We start from the raw sequence: 27,887 nt of genomic DNA, 5'->3' as shown, positions 1-27,887 counted from the left end.
CTTACTCACACAGCTACCTCATTGCGCCTCTTTTTTTCTTTGCGTCATGTGCTGTTTGGGGAGGGTTTTTTGGAAGGGACATCCTGCGTGACACTGCAGTGCCACTCCTAGATGGGCCCGGTGTTTGTGTCGGCCACTAGGGTCGCTTATCTTACTCACACAGTCAGCTACCTCATTGCGCCTCTTTTTTTCTTTGCGTCATGTGCTGTTTGGGGAGGGTTTTTTGGAAGGGACATCCTGCGTGACACTGCAGTGCCACTCCTAGATGGGCCCGGTGTTTGTGTCGGCCACTAGGGTCGCTTATCTTACTCACACAGTCAGCTACCTCATTGCGCCTCTTTTTTTCTTTGCGTCATGTGCTGTTTGGGGAGGGTTTTTTGGAAGGGACATCCTGCGTGACACTGCAGTGCCACTCCTAGATGGGCCCGGTGTTTGTGTCGGCCACTAGGGTCGCTTATCTTACTCACACAGTCAGCTACCTCATTGCGCCTCTTTTTTTCTCTGCGTCATGTGCTGTTTGGGGAGGGTTTTTTGGAAGGGACATCCTGCGTGACACTGCAGTGCCACTCCTAGATGGGCCCGGTGTTTGTGTCGGCCACTAGGGTCGCTTATCTTACTCACACAGTCAGCTACCTCATTGCGCCTCTTTTTTTCTTTGCGTCATGTGCTGTTTGGGGAGGGTTTTTTGGAAGGGCCATCCTGCGTGACACTGCAGTGCCACTCCTAGATGGGCCCGGTGTTTGTGTCGGCCACTAGGGTCGCTTATCTTACTCACACAGACAGCTACCTCATTGCGCCTCTTTTTTTCTTTGCGTCATGTGCTGTTTGGGGAGGGTTTTTTGGAAGGGACATCCTGCGTGACACTGCAGTGCCACTCCTAGATGGGCCCGGTGTTTGTGTCGGCCACTAGGGTCGCTTATCTTACTCACACAGTCAGCTACCTCATTGCGCCTCTTTTTTTCTTTGCGTCATGTGCTGTTTGGGGAGGGTTTTTTGGAAGGGACATCCTGCGTGACACTGCAGTGCCACTCCTAGATGGGCCCGGTGTTTGTGTCGGCCACTAGGGTCGCTTATCTTACTCACACAGCTACCTCATTGCGCCTCTTTTTTTCTTTGCGTCATGTGCTGTTTGGGGAGGGTTTTTTGGAAGGGACATCCTGCGTGACACTGCAGTGCCACTCCTAGATGGGCCCGGTGTTTGTGTCGGCCACTAGGGTCGCTTATCTTACTCACACAGTCAGCTACCTCATTGCGCCTCTTTTTTTCTTTGCGTCATGTGCTGTTTGGGGATGGTTTTTTGGAAGGGACATCCTGCGTGACACTGCAGTGCCACTCCTAGATGGGCCCGGTGTTTGTGTCGGCCACTAGGGTCGCTTATCTTACTCACACAGTCAGCTACCTCATTGCGCCTCTTTTTTTCTTTGCGTCATGTGCTGTTTGGGGAGGGTTTTTTGGAAGGGACATCCTGCGTGACACTGCAGTGCCACTCCTAGATGGGCCCGGTGTTTGTGTCGGCCACTAGGGTCGCTTATCTTACTCACACAGCGACCTCGGTGCAAATTTTAGGACTAAAAATAATATTGTGAGGTGTGAGGTATTCAGAATAGACTGAAAATGAGTGGAAATTATGGTTTTTGAGGTTAATAATACTTTGGGATCAAAATGACCCCCAAATTCTATGATTTAAGCTGTTTTTTAGGGTTTTTTGAAAAAAACACCCGAATCCAAAACACACCTGAATCCGACAAAAAAAATTCGGTGAGGTTTTGCCAAAACGCGGTCGAACCCAAAACACGGCCGCGGAACCGAACCCAAAACCAAAACACAAAACCCGAAAAATTTCCGGCGCTCATCTCTAGTGTGTATAGGAGGTTCTACCAGGTGCAATGTGTATTAGCTGCACTACTGTGTGGTGTAATGCAAATTGCCACTATTATGTGGCCACACCCCTTCTCCACGAAGCAACGCCCCTAAATTTTTGCTGCGCTACTTCGGCGCGCACTGTCCAGGCTTTGGCTTGTAGGTAGGGGAGCACCAAGCATTACAGTATGTACATCGTTTTGCCATCCTAACTTAAAAATGTGCCCACCCTGTGATCAGCACCCTGCCCTAAAAAGTGAACACTGTCATGTGTAGCTGGCACTGCTGGGGGGCATGTCATGTGTAGCTGGCACTGCTGGGGGGCATGTCATGTGTAGCTGGTACTGCTGGGGGGCATGTCATGTGTAGCTGGCACTGCTGGGGGGCATGTCATGTGTAGCTGGCACTGCTGCGGGGCATGTGTAGCTGGCACTATACTGGAGACATTGTGTGTAAGGAACACTACTGTGGCTGTTATGTGTAAGCTTGCTAACTGCGTGCGTAGAGGGGGGGTGAAAATATATTTATTTATAGTTTGATTATATGAAGTTATGAGGCCACGCCCATATTTCCAGGAGGCCACACCCACTTTTCCAGGAGCGCTCGCGCCGCAGGCGCGCGCATAGGGGTGGGGGGCTCTTAAATCTTCTCTCTCAGGGTGCTAGTAGGCCTGGAGCCGGCCCTGATATACACACACATATATATATATATATTAATACAGGTTGAGTATCCCATATCCAAATATTCCGAAATACGGAATATTCCGAAATACGGACATTTTTGAGTGAGACAGAGAGTGAAACCTTTGTTTTTTGATGGCTCAATGTACACAAACTTTGTTTAATACACAAAGTTATTAAAAATATTGTATTAAATGACCTTCAGACTGTGTGTATAAGGTGTATATGAAACATAAATGAATTGTGTGAATGTACACACACTTTGTTTAATGCACAAAGTTATAAAAATATTAGCTAAAATGACCTTCAGGCTGTGTGTATGAGGTGTATATGTAACATAAATGCATTCTGTGCTTAGATTTAGGTCCCATTACCATGATATCTCATTATAGTATGCAATTATTCCAAAATACGGAAAAATCCGATATCCAAAATACCTCTGGTCCCAAGCATTTTGGATAAGGGATACTCAACCTGTATATATATATATATATATATATATATATATATCTTTTCATTAAGAGAAATCAAGGCCAGTTTGGGACGGTGCTATATATACTGATGAAAAGAGATGAGGACAAAACCTTGCTGAGTGTTTAGGCAATGACTATATTGCTAGTTAACAAAATACAGGTTGAGTATCCCATATCCAAATATTCCAAAATACGGAAATTCTTGCGTGAGAGTGAGTTAGTGAAACCTTTGTTTTCTGTTGGCTCAATGTACACAAACTTTGTTTAATACACAAAAGTATTAAACATATTGTATTAAATAACCTTCAGGCTGTGTGTATAAGCTGTATATGGATGGAACATAAATGAATTGTGTGTATGTACACAAACTTTGTTTAGTGCACAAAGTTATAAAAAATATTAGCTAAAATGACCTTCAGGCTGTGTATATAAGGTATATATAAATCATAAATGCATTCTCTGCTTATACTTGGGTCCCATCGCCATGATATCTCATTATGGTATGCAATTATTCCAAAATATGGAAAAATCCGATATCCAAAATACTTCTGGTCCCAAGCATTTTGGATGTGGGATACTCAACCTGTGTTTATTTTTTGGGGGGAGCAGATGACAGTGATGACAGCTGCTGCTAAACATTTTGAGAAAAGGGTAAAAGCTCAAGGGCAGGAATATTTAGAATTTTTCCTAGGTTATAATTTATTTTTAACAAGGCTTTGTAAAATGGTTGTCTTTAAAAATTGCCGAAAAACAGAAGGCATTTCTCTGTAAAGACTTTGGAGGAGTATTGATAAAAAAACATTTCATAACAAGAACAATTTTTTTCCAATGATTACTAGTGATGAGCGGGTTCGGTTTCTCGGAAACCGAACCCCCCCGGACTTCACCCTTTTTACACGGGTCCGAGCCATACTCGGATTCTCCCGTATGGCTCGGTTAACCCGAGCGCGCCCGAACGTCATCATCCCGCTGTCGGATTCTCGCGAGATTCGGATTCTATATAAGCAGCCGCGCGTCGCCGCCATTTTCACTCGTGCATTGGAAATGTTAGGGAGAGGACGTGGCTGGCGTCCTCTCCGTTATTGTTGAACTTGATTGTGCACTATTGCTTAATTGTGGGGAGGGCTGGGGAGCAGCTGTATAATATAGGAGGAGTACAGTGCAGAGTTTTGCTGATCAGTGACCACCAGTTATCCGTTCTCTGCCTGAAAAAAACGCTCCATATCTGTGCTCAGTGTGCTGCATATATCTGTGCTCACACTGCTTAATTGTGGGGACTGGGGAGCAGCTGTATTATATAGCAGGAGTACAGTGCAGAGTTTTGCTGACAGTGACCACCAGTATACGTTGTCTGCCTGAAAAACACTCCATATCTGTGCTCAGTGTGCTGCTTTATTGTGGGGACTGGGGACCACCAGTATAATATTATATAGGAGGAGTACAGTGCAGAGTTTTGCTGACCAGTGACCACCAGTATATAATATATAGCATTACGGTACAGTAGGCCACTGCTGTACCTACCACTGTGTCGTCATTAAGTATACTATCCATCTAGATTCTATACCTGTGGTACATTTCAGTTGTGCAGTTTGCTGACACAGTGACCACCAGTATATAATGCAGTACGGTACGGAAGGCCACTGCTGTACCTACCTCTGTGTCGTCATTAAGTATACTATCCATCTACATTCTATACCTGTGGTGCATTTTAGTTTTGCAGTTTGCTGACACAGTGACCACCAGTATACTATATATAGCAGTACGGTACGGAAGGCCACTGCTGTACCTACCTCTGTGTCGTCATTAAGTATACTATCCATCTACATTCTATACCTGTAGTGCATTTTAGTTTTGCAGTTTGCTGACACAGTGACCACCAGTATACTATATATAGCAGTACGGTACGGAAGGCCACTGCTGTACCTACCTCTGTGTTTTCAATAAGTATACTATCCATCTACATTCTATACCTGTGGTGCATTTTAGTTTTGCAGTTTGCTGACACAGTGACCACCAGTATACTATATATAGCAGTACGGTACGGAAGGCCACTGCTGTACCGTACCTCTGTGTCGTCATTAAGTATACTATCCATCTACATTCTATACCTGTGGTGCATTTTAGTTTTGCAGTTTGCTGACACAGTGACCACCAGTATACTATATATAGCAGTACGGTACGGAAGGCCACTGCTGTACCTACCTCTGTGTCATCATTAAGTATACTATCCATCTACATTCTATACCTGTGGTGCATTTTAGTTTTGCAGTTTGCTGACACAGTGACCACCAGTATACTATATATAGCAGTACGGTACGGAAGGCCACTGCTGTACCTACCTCTGTGTCGTCATTAAGTATACTATCCATCTACATTCTATACCTGTGGTGCATTTTAGTTTTGCAGTTTGCTGACACAGTGACCACCAGTATACTATATATAGCAGTACGGTACGGAAGGCCACTGCTGTACCTACCTCTGTGTCGTCATTAAGTATACTATCCATCTACATTCTATACCTGTGGTGCATTTTAGTTTTGCAGAATGCTGACAGTGACCACCAGTATATATAGCAGTAGGTACGGAAGGCCACTGTTATGAGCCACGGCTGTGGCTCATTTCCATTTTGCATTTTGGTTATGTATTTTATGTTATACTTCTGTTTATGTTCCCCGTGGGTGTCATGGGGTGCTCGGATCTCACCCTTAAGGAGAGGATACTGTTATGAACCACAGGTAGTGGTTCATTCCTATTTTATGTTTATAAGTTGTCTTGCAGGCTAGGATTTCCCGTTGCTCTGTTTAAGAATATTCTTGTTTGCTGCCGGTGGTGAGTCTGTGTAATTGCAGCTTGTTCCCATGTGTTCAGCCTCACCTGGCTGCTAATTGCATCTTGTCAGTTTGGAGTCATGCAACAGGGCAGCTGCATGACATAATTAATTAGGCCTATCTGTTATATGCTGGCTGAGTGCAATTCACAGACGCTGGTGATATTTCTAGGTTTCCAGTCTGCTTGAGTTCTGAGCTTGTTCCTGCCAGTTCCTGAGCTTCCTGCATGCTGCTCATGTTTGGTGAACGTCTGCTCCTGGTCTGCTGTGCCCGGTCTTTCCAGTTCTCTGAGTTCCTGAGTCTTGGAGTAGCCGTCTTATCCTAAGGAGTTCTTCTGGTCCTCGTTTACCTGTGGCAGTCGATAGAGGATCTTGCTTGGTTTCGTGAGTGGCGGCTCCGCCGCGAGTTGCGGCCTAAACCGCTTTATATTGTTTTCTGTTATTGGAGCATTTGCGGAGGTATCCGCTTCCACAGTCCTCTCCGGTACTCGGCGGTGCCGTGTAGGAGAGTGGACAAGTGGAGTATTTTGTTGTTCTTTTCCCTGGCGGAAATATGCGCATACTTTAGTTTCAGCTTTGTTAGTAGCCCCTGGCTTTGTTGTTCAGTTAGAGGGCCCCTTGTTATCACCCTGTCTCGGTTCACTCTTTGTCTCTCATTAAGACCTGAGGGGGCATCGGAGTTGGGCAGACGTAATCCGCCCTCCAAACGCGGCTGCCATGGGCCCAAGCAACCATAGTCTCACAAGAGTGTACTGACAGCACGGGCGAGACAACGGAGATAGGGTGCCAGGGGCTATTCCCCTTCCATTCCCCTTTCCCAGCATTACGTCCTGGTGCTCTGGACTCTCTTTATAACATCTCCCTTGTTCTGAGTGCCAGGAACCTAACAGCCACTGCTCTACCTACCTCTGTGTCGTCAAGTATACTATCCATCCATACCTGTGGTGCATTTCAGTTGTGCGCAGTATATATAGTAGTAGGCCATTGCTATTGATAGTTACTGGCATATAATTTCACACATTAAAAAATGGAAAACAAAAATGTGGAGGTTAAAATAGGGAAAGATCAAGATCCACTTCCACCTCGTGCTGAAGCTGCTGCCACTAGTCATGGCCGAGACGATGAAATGCCATCAACGTCGTCTGCCAAGGCCGATGCCCAATGTCATAGTAGAGAGCATGTAAAATCCAAAAAACAAAAGTTCAGTAAAATGACCCAAAAATCTAAATTAAAAGCATCTGAGGAGAAGCGTAAACTTGCCAATATGCCATTTACGACACGGAGTGGCAAGGAACGGCTGAGGCCCTGGCCTATGTTCATGGCTAGTGGTTCAGCTTCACATGAGGATGGAAGCACTCATCCTCTCGCTAGAAAAATGAAAAGACTAAAGCTGGCAAAAGCACAGCAAAGAACTGTGCGTTCTTCTAAATCACAAATACCCAAGGAGAGTCCAATTGTGTCGGTTGCGATGCCTGACCTTCCCAACACTGGACGGGAAGAGCTTGCGCCTTCCACCATTTGCACGCCCCCTGCAAGTGCTGGAAGGAGCACCCACAGTCCAGTTCCTGATAGTCAAATTGAAGATGTCACTGTTAAAGTACACCAGGATGAGGATATGGGTGTTGCTGGCGCTGGGGAGGAAATTGACAAGGAGGATTCTGATGGTGAGGTGGTTTGTTTAAGTCAGGCACCCGGGGAGACACCTGTTGTCCGTGGGACGAATATGGCCATTAACATGACTGGTCAAACTTCCGGTTCCGGGACCCATGGAGTGAGCCGCACACTGCAGGAGCTCCGTCCCGCCGCCCACCGCAACTAACCTTTTCAAGGCTGTTACAGCCTCTACATCACCCTGCATACCCTCTGCAAATTCAGCGGTCAGCATGGATCGCTATGTGACGCCCATGGCCGTGGCTGCACAGGCTCCGGCAGGCGTAAATGCGAGGCTGGAAAAGCGCCGCGCGGGAACCAACATGGCGCCTGGCGCCGGCCCTGAAGTCACCTCCCCAGCCTCCAAAAAAGTTGCGGCCGAGGGGACAGACATCACAAGATCACAGGTATGCCGTGACCCTGAAGCCCCTGTAACGTATGGAGATGTAGTGGCAGCAATAAAGGCAACCATGGCCCCTCTGTTATCACAGGCTGTCACTGATATCACTACACAGCTGCAGCACTTACAGCAGAGAGTCACTCACACTGAATCCCAGCTACAAGCTGCAACCCATGATATTGAGGGACTGCATCACTCAGTAAAATCTCTTACCACAGAGAATTATCAAATATGGAATAAGCTAGATGATATGGAAAATCGCTCAAGAAGAAATAATATCAGATTGGTGGGTTTACCAGAGTCACTTAAGGGCACAGCACTAGCTCATTTTGTACGTGTCACCCTGCCTACACTTTTGGGCATAGAACGAGACTGCAGTGATCTAGTTATTGAGAGGGTTCATCGTGTGGGCCCTGTCCCCACCCCCGCCAGACCGCGTCCACGAGTAACACTATTTCGCTGTCTAAACTACCTTCATAAAATGGCATTCTGGTCTGCATCCCGAAAAATGAAAGATATCCAATGGGAGGGTAACAAGCTTTTCATATTCCAGGACTATTCGGTGGAACTGACCCGGGCCCGTAAAGCGTTTTCACCTATTTGCACTCAACTTGTGTCCGAGGGCCGCAAGTTTGGATTACTCTACCCCGCACGCTTACGCATTTATGAGGGTACCTCCCACAAAGATTTTCTATCACCCGCAGATGCAGTGGCCTACCTCCGTAATATCTCTAGAGAAGACGCCACAGATATTACAGATCTCCCTTCGGCGGCTGCTGGATTGTAATATACAGGTTTTCCCCCTGCGATTCCATCATATCTTCTGATCAGTGCTGGTTCTTTTTGCTAATGATCTCTTGCATCATAGTGACTGCTGCCGCTCTATATTTGATTCGGCTTCATTATAGCTTCGATATGATTACATATATATAAAACAAGAAAGAAAAAAAAAAAAAATGTTCTATAATTGTTTATCATGTTACTTGCATATGCTGGGGACTCCCCCATTATCATGGACTTCCGTGGTTATGTTTACTTATTTGCAATCCTTCCCATATATTCTTTACATTACTCGAATCACTACATTTCACCCAAGAGCTGTTGTTTTTAGGAGTATGCTGTTACTCTGCTTATTTTTTGAGGGATGCTGGGTGGGTATAGATAATAGAATTATGGCGGTGGGGAGGGGATCCTCCTTTCCTGCTAGTGCCCATCACTGTATACTCAGGCGCGGGTACACCATCACTGGTGCTTGCTCATATTTGCTGACCGGAGGTCACTGGCCACTGGCATATTAGTGACTTTTAAAATTGTACTTCTACGATTGTACGGCCTGTTACTCACGATTGCCTCCTATCCCCCTTTTTCTTCTCTTGTTTTGTCTCTCTCCACCCCCCACTTCCCCACCCCCCATCCATCAGGTTGTGATTATGTCGCTGTTTCTTGTGAAGGTGGTAAAGAACGCATCTGTTTTGCCTTTTCCTCTGACATATGGCTGACCTGACGGTAGGATCCTGGAATGTTGGGGGCTTTAATTCCCCAGCAAAGAGACGGAAAATACTTCTCTATCTTAATAAACAACGGGTAGACCTGGCGTTCCTCCAGGAAACACACCTGACTTCAGAGGAGACGGCAAAACTAAATGCTTTGAATTGGCGAGTATTGGGGTTTGCCTCTTTCAATTCTAAAGCCAGAGGTGTTGCTATATTGATCAAACGTTCTATCCCGGCGGAAGTTCTGTCCACTGTGGCTGATCCTGAGGGTCGTTATGTGATACTATCTGTTAAGATACATGGTAGAGTTTATTCAATGTGTAATGTATATGCACCTAACGTCTATTCTAAGAAATTTTTTCAGTCCTTACTGGCCAAACTGACTCCCTTCCTCACAGATCCCTTGATACTCAGTGGGGATTTCAACCTTATCTCCTCCTCCTACCTAGACAGATCACACCCACCAGCAAGACCTCTCTCATTGCCCAAATTCGGGGTACCCCTGCTGGCTGAAAGACTGCAGGTAGTAGATATTTGGAGAGCCTTACACCCCACAGACAAAGAATACACCTGCCTCTCTGCGGCCCATCATACATTGTCTAGGATAGACTACATTTTATTATCCCATTCTCTTCTACCACATATATCCGACTCTCAAATCGAGGCAATATCTCTGTCGGACCATGCTCTAGTCACAGCGACCCTTCACTTTCCAGACGCTCCCTCATCTCCCAAATTGTGGAGATTCCCTACATATCTAGCCAACTCCCTGAAATTTCAACAAAGACTGGAATCTTCTTGGGAATCTTATAAGACTAATAATTCATCCCATTTAGATGAGGATCCTATATTATTTTGGATGACCGCAAAGTCGGTTCTCCGAGGTGATATAATATCCTATGTCTCCGCCACTAACAAGAAATACGCCTCTAAGTACCTAGAGTTCCAGAGGCCCCTGTCGACGGCCTATCAGCAATACAAATCCTCTCCTACTCCACACAACCGTCTCCTTTATTTGGATGCCAAAACACATTTCGATGAATTTATGTCTTCCATGGGTAATAGGTTCTCCTTTTCAGTGAATCACAGGTTTTATAAGTTTGGCAATAGAACTGGAAAATTGCTAACGACTCTTCTTACTGGTTCCCGACCTCCCATGGTCACCCATCCCTTACGCACCACCACTGGCGCATTAACTACAAACAACCAGGAAATCTCTGAGATAATGAAATCTTACTATAACGATTTATACTCCTCAACACCACATCCCTCCCCCTCCACGGAACCCACCCCTCCACCATGGCCCAAGGAGTTTTGGGACACTCTTCCTATCCCCCAACTTCAACCCTCCATGGTACAATCATTGCTTGATCCGATCTCATTGGAAGAAGTCCAGAGTGTCATTGGTCAATTTGGCAGAGATAAAGCACCGAGCCCTGATGGCTTTAGCGCCGATTTTTATAAAATCCTTTTACCCCGCATAGGGGACACTCTAGTATCTGTACTAAATGCGATTTTGTCCTCTGACACTCTTCCCAGACATTTTAATACTGCTGTCCTTAAAGTCCTTCCTAAACCAGGTAGAGATTTGTCCCAGCCTGGATCATATCGCCCGATCTCATTGTTAAATCTTGATTATAAGTTACTCACTAAAATATTAGCAAATCGAATTAAATTATTACTCCCCCAAATTATACACAAGGATCAAACTGGATTCATTTGGGGTAGACACTCAGAGATCAATGTACGGAGAGTTTTAACTGCCATTTATACAGCTTCCTCTTTTTCTTCTCCTTCTTCCACTCCTCTTTCCTCTCCCCCAGTTATTCTCTCCCTTGACGCTGAGAAAGCGTTCGACCTCGTGGATTGGGACCATCTTTTCTCTACTCTCCTGCACTTTGGCTTTCCTAACGACTTTGTGAATCTTCTAAAACTACTTTATACTGCTCCACAAACCCAGATTTCCTGTAATGGGGTACTGTCCTCATCATTTGAGATACAACGAGGTACTAGACAGGGCTGCCCCTTATCGCCCTTACTATTTGCAATAGCACTGGAGCCCCTAGCGATAGCCCTACGCCAATCGAGAGTTTTTAAGGGAATCAAAATAGGAGACATTGACCTCCGTCTTGCTCTTTTTGCCGATGACATGCTATTATTCGTTTCTGATCCATCGACCTCCATCCCGGAGATCCTTGGATTGATACAAGCATTCGGAACTAGGGCGGGATATAGAATTAATGTAGCCAAGTCAGAGCTTCTACCCCTGGGCCCTTCTGCCCATAACATTTCCAAACTCATCCCATCTCTTTCCTTTAAAATTTCCCACACAAAGCTTACCTACCTGGGGATTCAAATCCCAGCGAATCTCTCCAGACTATATGAGGAGAACTACACCCCTGCCTTAACACGTGTCACCTCGTTGCTAGATAGCTGGAAATTGTTGCCTCTGTCACTGTTGGGGAGGATAGCCGTCTTGCAAAGCATAGTCTTCCCGAAATTATTTTATCTTATGCAGATGCTCCCGATCCGCCTTAAGACTCAAGACATCCAATATTTACGAAAAATCATGTCAAAATTCCTATGGAAAGGGAAAAAAGCATTTATCGCTTTGGATAAACTAATGGCCCCTAAGGCCGCAGGAGGCTTTGGAGTACCTGACTATATGTCCTACTCTATGGCGACTCTATTCCGATGTGCTGCTGATTGGCTGTTTGACAGGGAACTCTTCACAGACTCTGCTCTAGATGAGGCCTTATTTACTCCCTACTCCCCGGGAGCATTGCTTCTGTCCAAACCCTCCCTGATCCCAACTCACATCCTTAACAATCCTCTTTTTCATGATATTTATTACAACTGGCGCACCCTACACAAGAAATTTAAATGTAACCCTGAGGTGTCTGTATGTATTCCGCTATGGGGCAACCCCGCCTTTCCCCCATCTCTCACTAACTCCAATTACCGGCTCTGGAAAGAGAAGGGTCTGTCTAACTCTTCCAAAGTGTTTGACCCGGGGCGCTCTATATATCCATTCTCATCGCTCCGAGAGAAATATGACCTGCCTCACTCTCATTTTTTCATGTATCTCCAGACCCGACACTATCTAGACTCAATAACTCGTATGCGCAACATACCACATGACTCATCCCCTTCCTCTCACCCATTGTTAGTCACACTTAATATTCACAAAGCCGGACCAACACGCATTAGACAGATTTATACCATCCTGACTTCTCGCACAACAGAGGGTAGATGGGACAGACTATTTACCCAATGGTGTAAGGATATACCTGGCCTAACTAATCACCATCAACTTAGTGATCATTATGTCTCTACCCTGAAAGCCCTGGCTTCACCTTACCTACAAGAGGTTCACCTCCGAACTTTGCAGAGAGCCTATATCTCCCCAACCCAACATGCTCGATTTCACCCCTTGGAAACCGGGGAATGCCCCAAATGTCATGTTCGAATAGCTTCCTTCTATCACATGTTTTGGGAGTGTGGTCTGATCCGACGTTTCTGGCACAAATTATTAGCCTACATTAATCAGCTATTGAATATACGTGTATCAGCAACGCCCCTTTCTTGTTTATGGGCAAATTTTTCGGAATGGGATCTAGGGCCTGGGAAACAGCGAATTATTCCATTTCTCACTATCTTAGTAACAGTATCAAAGAAAATTATTTTATCCCACTGGTTATCGTCTTCTTCACCTACATTGGTAGAAGTTCATAGTAAGTTGTTACAGATCTTATATTACGACAGAAAATCGGCTCAAGTAAATATAGAGTCAGGTGTCAAAACTTTCTACAAAAAGTGGGGCCTTTACATTGACTCGCGGGATCAGACCACACAGGCCCAAATATTTAAGGTATTTGAGCACACTGAATGGTTCCTTCACAGGAAGATATTGGAAGAATCCATGTTATGAAACTATTTTCCGTACCTTAAGATAAGCCCTGGAGTTGAAATTTAGTACTCTCCGTCCTGATATTGAAGTATCAATTGCTACCATACTTTGTCTTTATGGAAAAAAACATCCTGATTCTTCCTCCCTACTTATCCTTATGTGTTTCCCTGTCCTCCCCCCCCCCCCCCTCCCTACTTTCTCTCTACTATTCTTCTATCTCCCCCTTTTCTTATGGACTTATGTTTGATATAATGTTTCTAATGTTCTACTTCAAGGAAGGGTTTCCTGAGGTTTGATTTTTGGAGTACTATTTGACTCCAGTGCAATGTGTTCTTATTGATGAATCACATCTACTCCACGACTTTGACGATATTATAGATTTGATTCCTGACATTGATTGATGTACACACCAATGTTGTTTTTGTGCTTTATTCATCAAATAATTGCTATCTGTTTCTGTCTTACATTGTACTCTATGAAAATCATAATAAACAGATTTAAAAAAAAAAAAACATGACTGGTCAAAATACAAAAAAAATCAGCTCTTCGGTGTGGAATTATTTCAACACAAATGCGGACAACAGGTGTCAAGCCGTGTGTTGCCTTTGTCAAGCTGTAATAAGTAGGGGTAAGGACGTTAACCACCTCGGAACATCCTCCCTTATACGTCACCTGCAGCGCATTCATCATAAGTCATTGACAAGTTCAAAAACTTTGGGTGACAGCGGACGCAGTCCACTGACCACTAAATCCCTTCCTCTTGTAACCAAGCTCCTACAAACCACACCACCAACTCCCTCAGTGTCAATTTCCTCCTTACCCAGGAAAGCCAATAGTCCTGCAGGCCATGTCACTGGCAAGTCTGACGAGTCCTCTCCTGCCTGGGATTCCTCCGATGCATCCTTGAGTGTAACGCCTACTGCTGCTGGCGCTGCTGTTGTAGCTGCTGGGAGTCGATCGTCATCCCAGAGGGGAAGTCGGAAGACCACTTGTACTACTTCCAGTAAGCAATTGACTGTCCAACAGTCCTTTGCGAGGAAGATGAAATATCACAGCAGTCATCCTGCTGCAAAGCAGATAACTCAGGCCTTGGCAGCCTGGGTGGTGAGAAACGTGGTTCCGGTGTCCACCGTTAATTCAGAGGCAACTAGAGACTTGATTGAGGTACTGTGTCCCCGGTACCAAATACCATCTAGGTTCATTTCTCTAGGCAGGCGATACCGAAAATGTACACAGACCTCAGAAAAAGACTCACCAGTGTCCTAAAAAATGCAGTTGTACCCAATGTCCACTTAACCACGGACATGTGGACAAGTGGAGCAGGGCAGACTCAGGACTATATGACTGTGACAGCCCACTGGGTAGATGTATTGCCTCCCGCAGCAAGAACAGCAGCGGCGGCACCAGTAGCAGCATCTCGCAAACGCCAACTCGTTCCTAGGCAGGCTATGCTTTGTATCACCGCTTTCCAGAAGAGGCACACAGCTGACAACCTCTTACGGAAACTGAGGAAGATCATCGCAGAATGGCTTACCCCAATTGGACTCTCCTGGGGATTTGTGACATCGGATAACGCCAGCAATATTGTGCATGCATTACATCTGGGCAAATTCCAGCACGTCCCATGTTTTGCACATACATTGAATTTGGTGGTGCAGAATTATTTAAAAAACGACAGGGGCGTGCAAGAGATGCTGTCGGTGGCCTGAAGTATTGCGGGCCACTTTCAGCATTCAGCCACCGCATACAGAAGACTGGAGCACCACCAAACATTCCTGAACCTGCCCTGCCATCATCTGAAGCAAGAGGTGGTAACGAGGTGGAATTCAACCCTCTATATGCTTCAGAGGTTGGAGGAGCAGCAAAAGGCCATTCAAGCCTATACATCTGCCCACGATATAGGCAAAGGAGGGGGAATGCACCTGACTCAAGCGCAGTGGAGAATGATTTCAACGTTGTGCAAGGTTCTGCAACCCTTTGAACTTGCCACACGTGAAGTCAGTTCAGACACTGCCAGCCTGAGTCAGGTCATTCCCCTCATCAGGCTTTTGCAGAAGAAGCTGGAGACATTGAAGGAGGAGCTAAAACAGAGCGATTCCGCTAGGCATGTGGGACTTGTGGATGGAGCCCTTAATTCGCTTAACCAGGATTCACGGGTGGTCAATCTGTTGAAATCAGAGCACTACATTTTGGCCACCGTGCTCGATCCTAGATTTAAAACCTACGTTGGATCTCTCTTTCCGGCAGACACCGGTCTGCAGAGGTTCAAAGACCTGCTGGTGAGAAAATTGTCTAGTCAAGCGGAACGTGACCCGTCAACATCTCCTCCTTCACATTCTCCCGCAACTGGGGGTGCGAGGAAAAGGCTAAGAATTCCGAGCCCACCCGCTGGCGGTGATGCAGGGCAGTCTGGAGCGAGTGCTGACATCTGGTCCGGACTGAAGGACCTGCCAACGATTACTGACATGTCGTCTACTGTCACTTCATATGATTCTCTCACCATTGAAAGAATCGTGGAGGATTATATGAGTGACCACATCCAAGTAGGCACGTCAGATAGTCCGTACGTATACTGGCAGGAAAAAGAGGCAATTTGGAGGCCCTTGCACAAACTGGCTTTATTCTACCTAAGTTGCCCTCCCTCCAGTGTGTACTCCGAAAGAGTGTTTAGTGCAGCCGCTCACCTTGTCAGCAATCGGCGTACGAGGTTACTTCCAGAAAATGTGGAGAAGATGATGTTCATCAAAATTAATTATAATCAATTCCTCCGTGAAGACATTCACCAGCAGCAATTGCCTCCACAAAGTACACAGGGACCTGAGATGGTGGATTCCAGTGGGGACGAATTAATAATCTGTGAGGAGGGGGATGTACACAGTGAAAGGGGTGAGGAATCGGAGGATGATGATGAGGTGGACATCTTGCCTCTGTAGAGCCAGTTTGTGCAAGGAGAGATTGATTGCTTCTTTTTTTGGTGGGGGCCCAAACCAACCAGTCATTTCAGTCACAGTCGTGTGGCAGACCCTGTCGCTGAAATGATGGGTTCGTTAAAGTGTGCATGTCCTTTTTATACAACATAAGGGTGGGTGGGAGGGCCCAAGGACAATTCCATCTTGCACCTCTTTTTTCTTTAATTTTTCTTTGCATCATGTGCTGTTTGGGGACAATTTTTTTGAAGTGCCATCCTGCCTGACACTGCAGTGCCACTTCTAGATGGGCCAGGTGTTTGTGTCGGCCACTTGTGTCACTTAGCTTAGTCACACAGCGACCTTGGTGCGCCTCTTTTTTTCTTTGCATCATGTACTGTTTGGGGACAATTTTTTTGAAGTGCCATCCTGCCTGACACTGCAGTGCCACTCCTAGATGGGCCAAGTGTTTGTGTCGGCCACTTGTGTCGCTTAGCTTAGTCACACAGCGACCTCGGTGCAAATTTTAGGACTAAAAATAATATTGTGAGGTGTGAGGTGTTCAGAATAGACTGGAAATGAGTGGAAATTATGGTTATTGAGGCTAATAAAACTATGGAATCAAAATGACCCCCAAATTCTATGATTTAAGCTGTTTTTTTAGGTTTTTTTGTAAAAACCACCCGAATCCAAAACACACCCGAATCCGACAAAAAAATTTCGGTGAGGTTTTGCCAAAACGCGTCCAAATCCAAAACACGGCCGCGGAACCGAATCCAAAACCAAAACCCGAAAAATGTCCGGTGCACATCACTAAATTACAGATCTTTCCATCATGACCTATCTCTGTCAAAGACGGGTTTTGGAGACTGCAACTGGATTGCTAGGGCTACTGTATGTTAGATAAGTCTGTGGAACCAAATGTATAGTGACCACCTTACTTCCTCCCACTCCCGCCTCCAAGAATTTGCCTTTGCTGCTATCCTACTGTACCACTGGGACTCTCTTCCTCTCCCTATCAGACTCTCCACCTCTATACAAAACTTCAGTGGGCTCTCTAGACTCATTTACTTACCAGAGACTTCCCGCTCTCATTGCATGTGAAGTGCATATTGAATTACAAGGGGAAATGTGTAGGCTAGAATAGGACTAGTACTTCTGGACTAATACCCTCCGGTTTGCAAGCCCCACCCCCACTGCATTCTAACATTCAAAAACTCTGGTATAGAAAGCCCTTGTTTGCCCCTGACATCTGCTAATGGACAATAATATGCATTTATCTCCATGTGAAAGCAATTACGCCTAAATTGTGCTCAATTCTACTTCAGGCTCCTTTGCAAAATAGTTCCAAAGAGAGTTTGGTGCAGTAGTGATCTTCAAAAGGGATCTCCTGTATGGAGAACTTCTTACATATTAAGGGGGTGATTCAGACCTGATCGTAGATGTGCCAAATTTAGCACATCTACGATCAGCTTCCCTGACATGTGGAGGGATGCCCAGCACAGGGATAGTCCACCCCGCATGTCAGGCCCTTCCCCGTCATACAAGTACAAAAGCATCATGCAGTGGCGATGCTTTTGTACTGTAGGAGTAGCTCCCTACCAGCGTAGGTCCTGCGCGCTGGCAGGGAGCTACTCGTCACTGCCTGGGTTGCAGCGGCTGCGTGTGACGTCATGCAGCCACCGCAACCGCCCCCCCCCCCCAATGGTCTGGGCATGTCAGCGTATCCCAGACCGCACCCCCTAAACAGCGGCTAAACGCCGCCGGACTGCCCCCTCTCGCCCAGCGAACGCCTCTGCCTGTCAATCAGGCAGAGGCGATCGCAGGGCTAAGACAGCCGTCAGCTGTCTGCCATGCGCCGGTGCACTGCGGCACAGGTGCATGCACAATTCAGGCCTGATTGCTGCTGTGCGAAAACGCACAGCACCGATCAGGTCTGAATTAGCCCCTAAGATTGTTCTATATGGGACTATAACTATAACATATAATCCGGTCCTAATAAAAAAAATATACACAGTATATGAGAGTAAACACTTTACAGTATAATCTGATTCTACACTTGCTGAAATCTATTAGTGGATCAGCGCAACCAAATCCACAAGAAAAATAAAAAACATTACAACATTACAATACAATGTGGAGCAGCGTTAATATTAAAGCCACCACACCAATATAGTAGAATAAAATCAAGACTCAAAAAAACAATACAAAAAAAAACATATACAGTACCAATCAAATGTTTGAACACACCTTACTCAATAGTGTGTTTAAATTAATTCCCCCTTATTTGTTGACCTGCATTTAAAAAGCATACGTTTAATAACACGAAAAGCTTAGCCTGAGCAAGTTTGCTGCATGCCGGGTGCCCCATCAGCTGACTCCAGAGCAGGAGGAGGCTCGGGTGACTTGGTGCCGCAACATGCTTGACGGGTCTGATGTAGTGATGAGCACCGGAAATTTTTCGGGTTTTGTGTTTTGGTTTTGGGTTCGGTTCCGCGGCCGTGTTTTGGGTTCGAACGCGTTTTGGCAAAACCTCACCGAATTTTTTTTGTCGGATTCGGGTGTGTTTTGGATTCGGGTGTTTTTTTCAAAAAACCCTAAAAAACAGCTTAAATCATAGAATTTGGGGGTCATTTTGATCCCAAAGTATTATTAACCTCAATAACCATAATTTCCACTCATTTTCAGTCTATTCTGAACACCTCACACCTCACAATATTATTTTTAGTCCTAAAATTTGCACCGAGGTCGCTGGATGGCTAAGCTAAGCGACCCAAGTGGCCGACACAAACACCTGGCCCATCTAGGAGTGGCACTGCAGTGTCACGCAGGATGGCCCTTCCAAAAAACACTCCCCAAACAGCACATGACGCAAAGAAAAAAAGAGGCGCAATGAGGTAGCTGTGTGAGTAAGCTAAGCGACCCTAGTGGCCGACACAAACACCTGGCCCATCTAGGAGTGGCACTGCAGTGTCACGCAGGATGGCCCTTCCAAAAAACACTCCCCAAACAGCACATGACGCAAAGAAAAAAAGAGGCGCAATGAGGTAGCTGTGTGAGTAAGCTAAGCGACCCTAGTGGCCGACACAAACACCTGGCCCATCTAGGAGTGGCACTGCAGTGTCACGCAGGATGGCCCTTCCAAAAAACACTCCCCAAACAGCACATGACGCAAAGAAAAAAAGAGGCGCAATGAGGTAGCTGTGTGAGTAAGCTAAGCGACCCTAGTGGCCGACACAAACACCTGGCCCATCTAGGAGTGGCCTTTAATTTGTATCAATAAAATCATTGCGAAATATAGAATAAAATATAAAGAGGTGAAAAGATAGGAAGAATCTTTAAAATATATGACTTCCTGAACAAATGTGAATGCAGATAGTAATGTGCAGTAATATGTGGACAGTAGTGTGCAAAGCTGTAATTGAGACAGATAGATGTGTATGAAGATAAGCAGTGTGTAGCGTAGTAATCTAAAAAGAACAATGTGTATGTAGATAGTAGTGTGCAATATAGCAATTTAGTAAGACAGCCATTTGAGTGGATATTGAGACAGCACACCCCTCGAAGGGTGCATTCACACAGAGATTAAGTGCGCCCAGATAGCTGTGTCAGTGATTCAACACACCAGTACTTCAGATTGATACTGAGACATCACACTCCTCTTAGAGTGCTATCACATATATATAGAAGGCATGTGCAAACAGACAGTTTAACATAGAATTTGTATATTGATTCAGGTGGAATACGTCTTGAACGGAGCTGATCTTATTTGAAACAATAACAATACTGACCACTGAGCTACAGTCACTATGTATAATTTGTGCTGATAATAAAGAGTAAACGCTGTACAATTACATTCATTAACACCAGCTGAGCCCATTGAAAACAGCAGTGATATTAATCACTAAGCACGGTCAGAGCATATGTAACCCATGCCGACAATAAAGGGTTAATGCTGTGTAACCATATTATCAATAGGAGCTGAGTCTATTAGATATAGTAGTAATACTGACTACTGTAAGTGCTTATGAGTTGTCGATAATAAGGGATAGCCAAGAGTAGCCGATATGTACAGACAGTGACACAGTAACAATACTGACCACTGAGCTACGGCCAGAATATGTGTGACTTGCACTAACAACAAGAGACAGACGTAGTGTAATTACACTCATTGAAAGCTGCCTATGCTAACAGGAACTAATTGATTGGAACAATCACAACAGTGAAACACATGTCCTTATAGCTGTTTGTCTGAGAGGCACTCCTATTGAAACTGTTGCAGAATTGTAACATGTATAATGCTGTATGAGTCATAGGGGCCCTACACACTCGGCGATGTGCCGCCGAGGTGCCCGACGGCCGATACGGCCGACAAGCAACCCGGCGGCGGGGGGGGCAGTGACGGGGGGAGTGAAGTTTCTTCACTCCCCCCGTCACCCGGCTGCATTGAAGTGCAGGCAAATATGGACGAGATCGTCCATATTGGCCTGCAAGCACAGCCGACGGGAGATCAGCGATGAATGAGCGCGGGGCCGCGCATCGTTCATCACTGGAGTCTCCACACTGAAAGATATGAACGAGTTAATGAACGAGATCATTCATATCTTTCAGAATATCGGCATGTGTGTAGGGCCTAATAGTAAGATCCTGCAATCTAATCATCATTGAAGGGAATAGACACAGTACAATAAACCCGTAACTGTGTGTGTCAACAGAGGTTACATCTGTGAGAAACAGCTACAATACTGAAACTTTGTAAGTAACATACAAGTAACGATTGGACTGTATCATCGTTTACTGACAATAAAAGACACACACTCTGGGAGATCATATTTATATTTACTAGCGAATATTTATGTAAAAGGGATTTATCCCATCTAATTAAGTACAATAAGGAGCATATATATGAGCCATAGATAAACAGATATATAATATTGATCCCTTTGGGTTTTTCAGTGAGACAACTAAAGAGATCGATCCTTTGGGCTCTCTTTGTGTGCAGACGGATTCCTTAGAGATCAGCACAGTGTCCACCTTACACACAGAATTGAATGACAGTTTATTCTGTCATACATGATTTATAATAGTCACACTGAAAATATATAAAATTAACAAGTAATATACAAATATTCCTAAAAATCATATAATATGCCAACAAAGGTATCTACATAAAAATTAAGATATAAGATACAAACTGCTAGCATCTGCACACTTGCATATCAATATGAAATAAGATTTGAACTGCTGCCGGAGATTACATATAACATATAACGTCTACCCATAAATACGGGGAGACGGTTGGATATCTGCATACTATACAGGCATATAGAACCCATATTTTGGCGGACGCCTTGTGTTCAGGAAGTCATATATTTTAAAGATTCTTCCTATCTTTTCACCTCTTTATATTTTATTCTATATTTCGCAATGATTTTATTTCTTTCTGTATACATATTATCCGATTTTGCCTGTGGTAGCACCCCCCAGTGAAGATAATTCACATGAATAAAATTTAAAAATTTAAGGGGGTCATTTAAAAGAAATAGAATTGACTTGTGCGACCTTTTCTCTTTATGTCCCATCTAGGAGTGGCACTGCAGTGTCACGCAGGATGGCCCTTCCAAAAAACACCCCCCAAACAGCACATGACGCAAAGAAAAATGAAAGAAAAAGAGGTGCAAGATGGAATTGTCCTTGGGCCCTCCCACCCACCCTTATGTTGTATAAACAGGACATGCACACTTTAACCAACCCATCATTTCAGTGACAGGGTCTGCCACACGACTGTGACTGAAATGACGGGTTGGTTTGGACCCCCACCAAAAAGAAGCAATTAATCTCTCCTTGCACAAACTGGCTCTACAGAGGCAAGATGTCCACCTCATCATCATCCTCCGATATATCACCGTGTACATCCCCCACCTCACAGATTATCAATTCGTCCCCACTGGAATCCACCATCTCAGCTCCCTGTGTACTTTGTGGAGGCAATTGCTGCTGGTGAATGTCTCCACGGAGGAATTGATTATAATTCATTTTAATGAACATCATCTTCTCCACATTTTCTGGATGTAACCTCGTACGCCGATTGCTGACAAGGTGAGCGGCGGCACTAAACACTCTTTCGGAGTACACACTTGTGGGAGGGCAACTTAGGTAGAATAAAGCCAGTTTGTGCAAGGGCCTCCAAATTGCCTCTTTTTCCTGCCAGTATAAGTACGGACTGTCTGACGTGCCTACTTGGATGCGGTCACTCATATAATCCTCCACCATTCTTTCAATGGGGAGAGAATCATATGCAGTGACAGTAGACGACATGTCCATAATCGTTGTCAGGTCCTTCAGTCCGGACCAGATGTCAGCATCAGCAGTCGCTCCAGACTGCCCTGCATCACCGCCAGCGGGTGGGCTCGGAATTCTGAGCCTTTTCCTCGCACCCCCAGTTGCGGGAGAATGTGAAGGAGGAGATGTTGACAGGTCGCGTTCCGCTTGACTTGACAATTTTGTCACCAGCAGTTCTTTGAACCCCAGCAGACTTGTGTCTGCCGGAAAGAGAGATCCAAGGTAGGTTTTAAATCTAGGATCGAGCACGGTGGCCAAAATGTAGTGCTCTGATTTCAACAGATTGACCACCCGTGAATCCTTGTTAAGCGAATTAAGGGCTCCATCCACAAGTCCCACATGCCTAGCGGAATCGTTCTGTGTTAGCTCCTCCTTCAATGTCTCCAGCTTCTTCTGCAAAAGCCTGATGAGGGGAATGACCTGACTCAGGCTGGCAGTGTCTGAACTGACTTCACGTGTGGCAAGTTCAAAAGGTTGCAGAACCTTGTACAACGTTGAAATCATTCTCCACTGCGCTTGAGACAGGTGCATTCCACCTCCTATATCGTGCTCAGTTGTATAGGCTTGAATGGCCTTTTGCTGCTCCTCCAACCTCTGAAGCATATAGAGGGTTGAATTCCACCTCGTTATCACTTCTTGCTTCAGATGATGGCAGGGCAGGTTCAGGCGTTTTTGGTGGTGCTCCAGTCTTCTGTACGTGGTGCCTGTACGCCGAAAGTGTCCCGCAATTCTTCTGGCCACCAACAGCATCTCTTGCACGCCCCTCTCGTTTTTTAAATAATTCTGCACCACCAAATTCAAGGTATGTGAAAAACATGGGACGTGCTGGAATTTGCCCAGATTTAATGCACACACAATATTGCTGGCGTTGTCCGATGCCACAAATCCACAGGAGAATCCAATTGGGGTAAGCCATTCTGCGATGATCTTCCTCAGTTGCCGTAAGAGGTTTTTAGCTGTGTGCGTATTCTGGAAAGCGGTGATACAAAGCGTAGCCTGCCTAGGAAAGAGTTGGCGTTTGCGAGATGCTGCTACTGGTGCCGCCGCTGCTGTTCTTGCGGCGGGAGTCCATACATCTACCCAGTGGGCTGTCACAGTCATATAGTCCTGAGCCTGCCCTGCTCCACTTGTCCACATGTCCGTGGTTAAGTGGACATTGGGTACAACTGCATTTTTTAGGACACTGGTGAGTCTTTTTCTGAGGTCTGTGTACATTTTCGGTATCGCCTGCCTAGAGAAATGGAACCTAGATGGTATTTGGTACCGGGGACACAGTACCTTCAACAAGTCTCTAGTTGCCTCTGCAGTAATGATGGATACCGGAACCACGTTTCTCACCGCCCAGGATGCCAAGGCCTCAGTTATCCGCTTTGCAGCAGGATGACTGCTGTGATATTTCATCTTCCTCGCAAAGGACTGTTGGACAGTCAATTGCTTACTGGAAGTAGTACAAGTGGTCTTACGAATACGACTTCCCCTCTGGGATGACCATCAACTCCCAGCAGCAACAACAGCAGCGCCAGCAGCAGTAGGCGTTACACGCAAGGATGCATCGGAGGAATCCCAGGCAGGAGAGGACTCGTCAGAATTGCCAGTGACATGGCCTGCAGGACTATTGGCATTCCTGGGGAAGGAGGAAATTGACACTGAGGGAGTTGGTGGGGTGGTTTGCGTGAGCTTGGTTACAAGAGGAAGGGATTTACTGGTCAGTGGACTGCTTCCGCTGTCGCCCAAAGTTTTTGAACTTGTCACTGACTTATGATGAATGCGCTGCAGGTGACGTATAAGGGAGGATGTTCCGAGGTGGTTAACGTCCTTACCCCTACTTATTACAGCTTGACAAAGGCAACACACGGCTTGACAAATGTTGTCCGCATTTCTGTTGAAATACTTCCACACCGAAGAGCTGATTTTTTTGGTATTTTCACCAGGCATGTCAATGGCCCTATTCCTCCCACGGACAACAGGTGTCTCCCCGGGTGCCTGACTTAAACAAACCACCTCACCATCAGAATCCTCCTGGTCAATTTCCTCCCCAGCGCCAGCAACACCCATATCCCCCTCATCCTGGTGTACTTCAACACTGACATCTTCAATCTGACTATCAGGAACTGGACTGCGGGTGCTCCTTCCAGCACTTGCAGGGGGCGTGCAAATGGTGGAAGGCGCATGCTCTTCACGTCCAGTGTTGGGAAGGTCAGGCATCGCAAACGACACAATTGGACTCTCCTTGTGGATTTGTGATTTCGAAGAACACACAGTTCTTTGCTGTGCTTTTGCCAGCTTGAGTCTTTTCATTTTTCTAGCGAGAGGCTGAGTGCTTCCATCCTCATGTGAAGCTGAACCACTAGCCATGAACATAGGCCAGGGCCTCAGCCGTTCCTTGCCACTCCGTGTGGTAAATGGCATATTGGCAAGTTTACGCTTCTCCTCCGACAATTTTATTTTAGATTTTTGAGTCTTTTTTTTACTGATATTTGGTGTTTTGGATTTTACATGCTCTGTACTATGACATTGGGCATCGGCCTTGGCAGACGACGTTGCTGGCATTTCATCGTCTCGGCCATGACTAGTGGCAGCAGCTTCAGCACGAGGTGGAAGTCGATCTTGATCTTTCCCTATTTTTGGAACCTCAACATTTTTGTTTTCCATATTTTAATAGGCACAACTAAAAGGCACCTCAGGTAAACAATGGAGATGGATGGATACTAGTATACTTATGGATGGACGAGCGACTGCCGACACAGAGGTAGCTACAGCCGTGGACTACCGTACTGCGTCTGCTGCTAATATAGACTGGATGATAATGATATAAAAAAAATATATATATATCACTACTGCAGCCGGACAGGTATATATTATATAATGGCGGACCTGCTGGACACTGTCAGCTCAGCACTGCAGACTCCTAAAGTAAGCTACTAGTATCAAGAAGATAGGAAAAAAAAAACACCACGGGTAGGTGGTATACAATTATGGATGGACCAGCGACTGCCGACACAGAGGTAGCTACAGCCGTGGACTACCGTACTGTGTCTGCTGCTAATATAGACTGGATGATAATGAGATATAAAATATATATATATATATCACTACTGCAGCCGGACAGGTATATATTATATAATGACGGACCTGCTGGACACTGTCAGCTCAGCACTGCAGACTCCTAAAGTAAGCTACTAGTAGTATCAAGAAGATAGAAAAAAAAAAAACACCACAGGTAGGTGGTATACAATTATGGATGGACGAGCGACTGCCGACACAGAGGTAGCTACAGCCGTGGACTACCGTACTGCGTCTGCTGCTAATATAGACTGGATGATAATGAGATATAAAATATATATATATATATATCACTACTGCAGCCAGACAGGTATATATTATATAATGACGGACCTGCTGGACACTGTCAGCTCAGCACTGCAGACTCCTAAAGTAAGCTACTAGTAGTATCAAGAAGATAGAAAAAAAAAAAAAACACCACAGGTAGGTGGTATACAATTATGGATGGACGAGCGACTGCCGACACAGAGGTAGCTACAGCCATGGACTACCGTACTGCGTCTGCTGCTAATATAGACTGGATGATAATGATATATAAAATATATATATATCACTACTGCAGCCGGACAGGTATATATTATATAATGACGGACCTGCTGGACACTGTCAGCTCAGCACTGCAGACTCCTAAAGTAAGCTACTAGTATCAAGAAGATAGAAAAAAAAAAACACCACGGGTAGGTGGTATACAATTATGGATGGACGAGCGACTGCCGACACAGAGGTAGCTACAGCCGTGGACTACCGTACTGCGTCTGCTGCTAATATAGACTGGATGATAATGAGATATAAAATATATATATATCACTACTGCAGCCGGACAGGTATATATTATATAATGACGGACCTGCTGGACACTGTCAGCTCAGCACTGCAGACTCCTAAAGTAAGCTACTAGTATCAAGAAGATAGAAAAAAAAAAACACCACGGGTAGGTGGTATACAATTATGGATGGACGAGCGACTGCCGACACAGAGGTAGCTACAGCCGTGGACTACCGTACTGCGTCTGCTGCAGTGCTAATATAGACTGGATGATAATGATATAAAAAATATATATATATCACTACTGCAGCCGGACAGTTATATATTATATAATGACGGACCTGCTGGACACTGTCAGCAGAATGCGTTTACAGAATAAAAACACCACACGACGAGTGTTTAACTTTTTCAGGCAGACAATCACAATATACTGGTGGTCAGTGGTCACTGGTCAGTCACACTGGCAGTGGCACTCTGGCAGCAAAAGTGTGCACTGTTAAAATATGTACTCCTGCTATAACTGCTCCCCAGTCTCCCCCACAATTAAGCTGTGTGAGCAGTGAGCACTCAGCACAGTCAGATATACAGTATTACATAGATGATGCAGCACACTGAGGGCACACTGAGGCTGAGCACAGATATGGTATGTGACTGTGTCACACTGTGTATCGTTTTTTTTCAGTCAGAGAACGGATTAATTAAACTGGTGGTCACTGGTCACACTATCAGCAAGTAGTACTCCTAATATGCTCCTCAAAATTAGTAAATCAAGTGTCTCTACTACTCTCTAGTCTACTCTAAACGGAGAGGACGCCAGCCACTGTTAGGTTCCTGGTGCTCAGAACAAGGGAGATGTTATGAAGCGAGTCCAGAGCACCTGGACGTAATGCTGGGAAAGGGGAATGGAAAGGGAATAGCCCCTGGCGCCCTAACTCCGTTGTCTCGCCCGTGTGGTCAGAAATCCCCTGCGAGACTATGGTTGCTTGAGCCCATGGCAGCCGCGTTTGAAGGGCGGATTATGTCTGCCCAACTCCGATGCCCCCTCAGGTCTTAATGGGAGACAAAGGGAAATCCGAGACAGGGTGATAACAAGGGGCCCTCTGACTAAACAACCAGGCCAGGGGCTACAAGCTAACTGACTAAACCTGAGGTATGTGCGGTAACCCGCCAGGGAAAAGGACAACCAAAATCCACTAGTCCGTACTCCTACCCAGCACCGCTGGATACCAGAGTGGATCTGTGGGAGCGGAATCCTCTGCAAAAGCTCCGGAACACAAATAATAAAAGATAAATAATTAAGCGGCCCAAGCCGCAACACACGGCTACGCCGTGACTCACGAACACCACTGGATGTTCAAAGGTGCTCAGTCAGGACTCCAGGAACAGATGACGACTTCCGAGTACAGGACAACTGAGAACAGGAACGACCGGATACAGCAGGACTGGAAACACTTTCAGCAAACAGATTCAGCATTCAGGAAGCTCAGGAACTAGCAGGAACCAAGCTCAGAACTCAAG

The sequence above is a fragment of the Pseudophryne corroboree genome, chromosome 6, assembly GCF_028390025.1.
Source record: "Pseudophryne corroboree isolate aPseCor3 chromosome 6, aPseCor3.hap2, whole genome shotgun sequence".
NCBI classification, from domain to species: domain Eukaryota; kingdom Metazoa; phylum Chordata; class Amphibia; order Anura; family Myobatrachidae; genus Pseudophryne; species Pseudophryne corroboree.
This window is presented reverse-complemented; position numbering follows the sequence as displayed.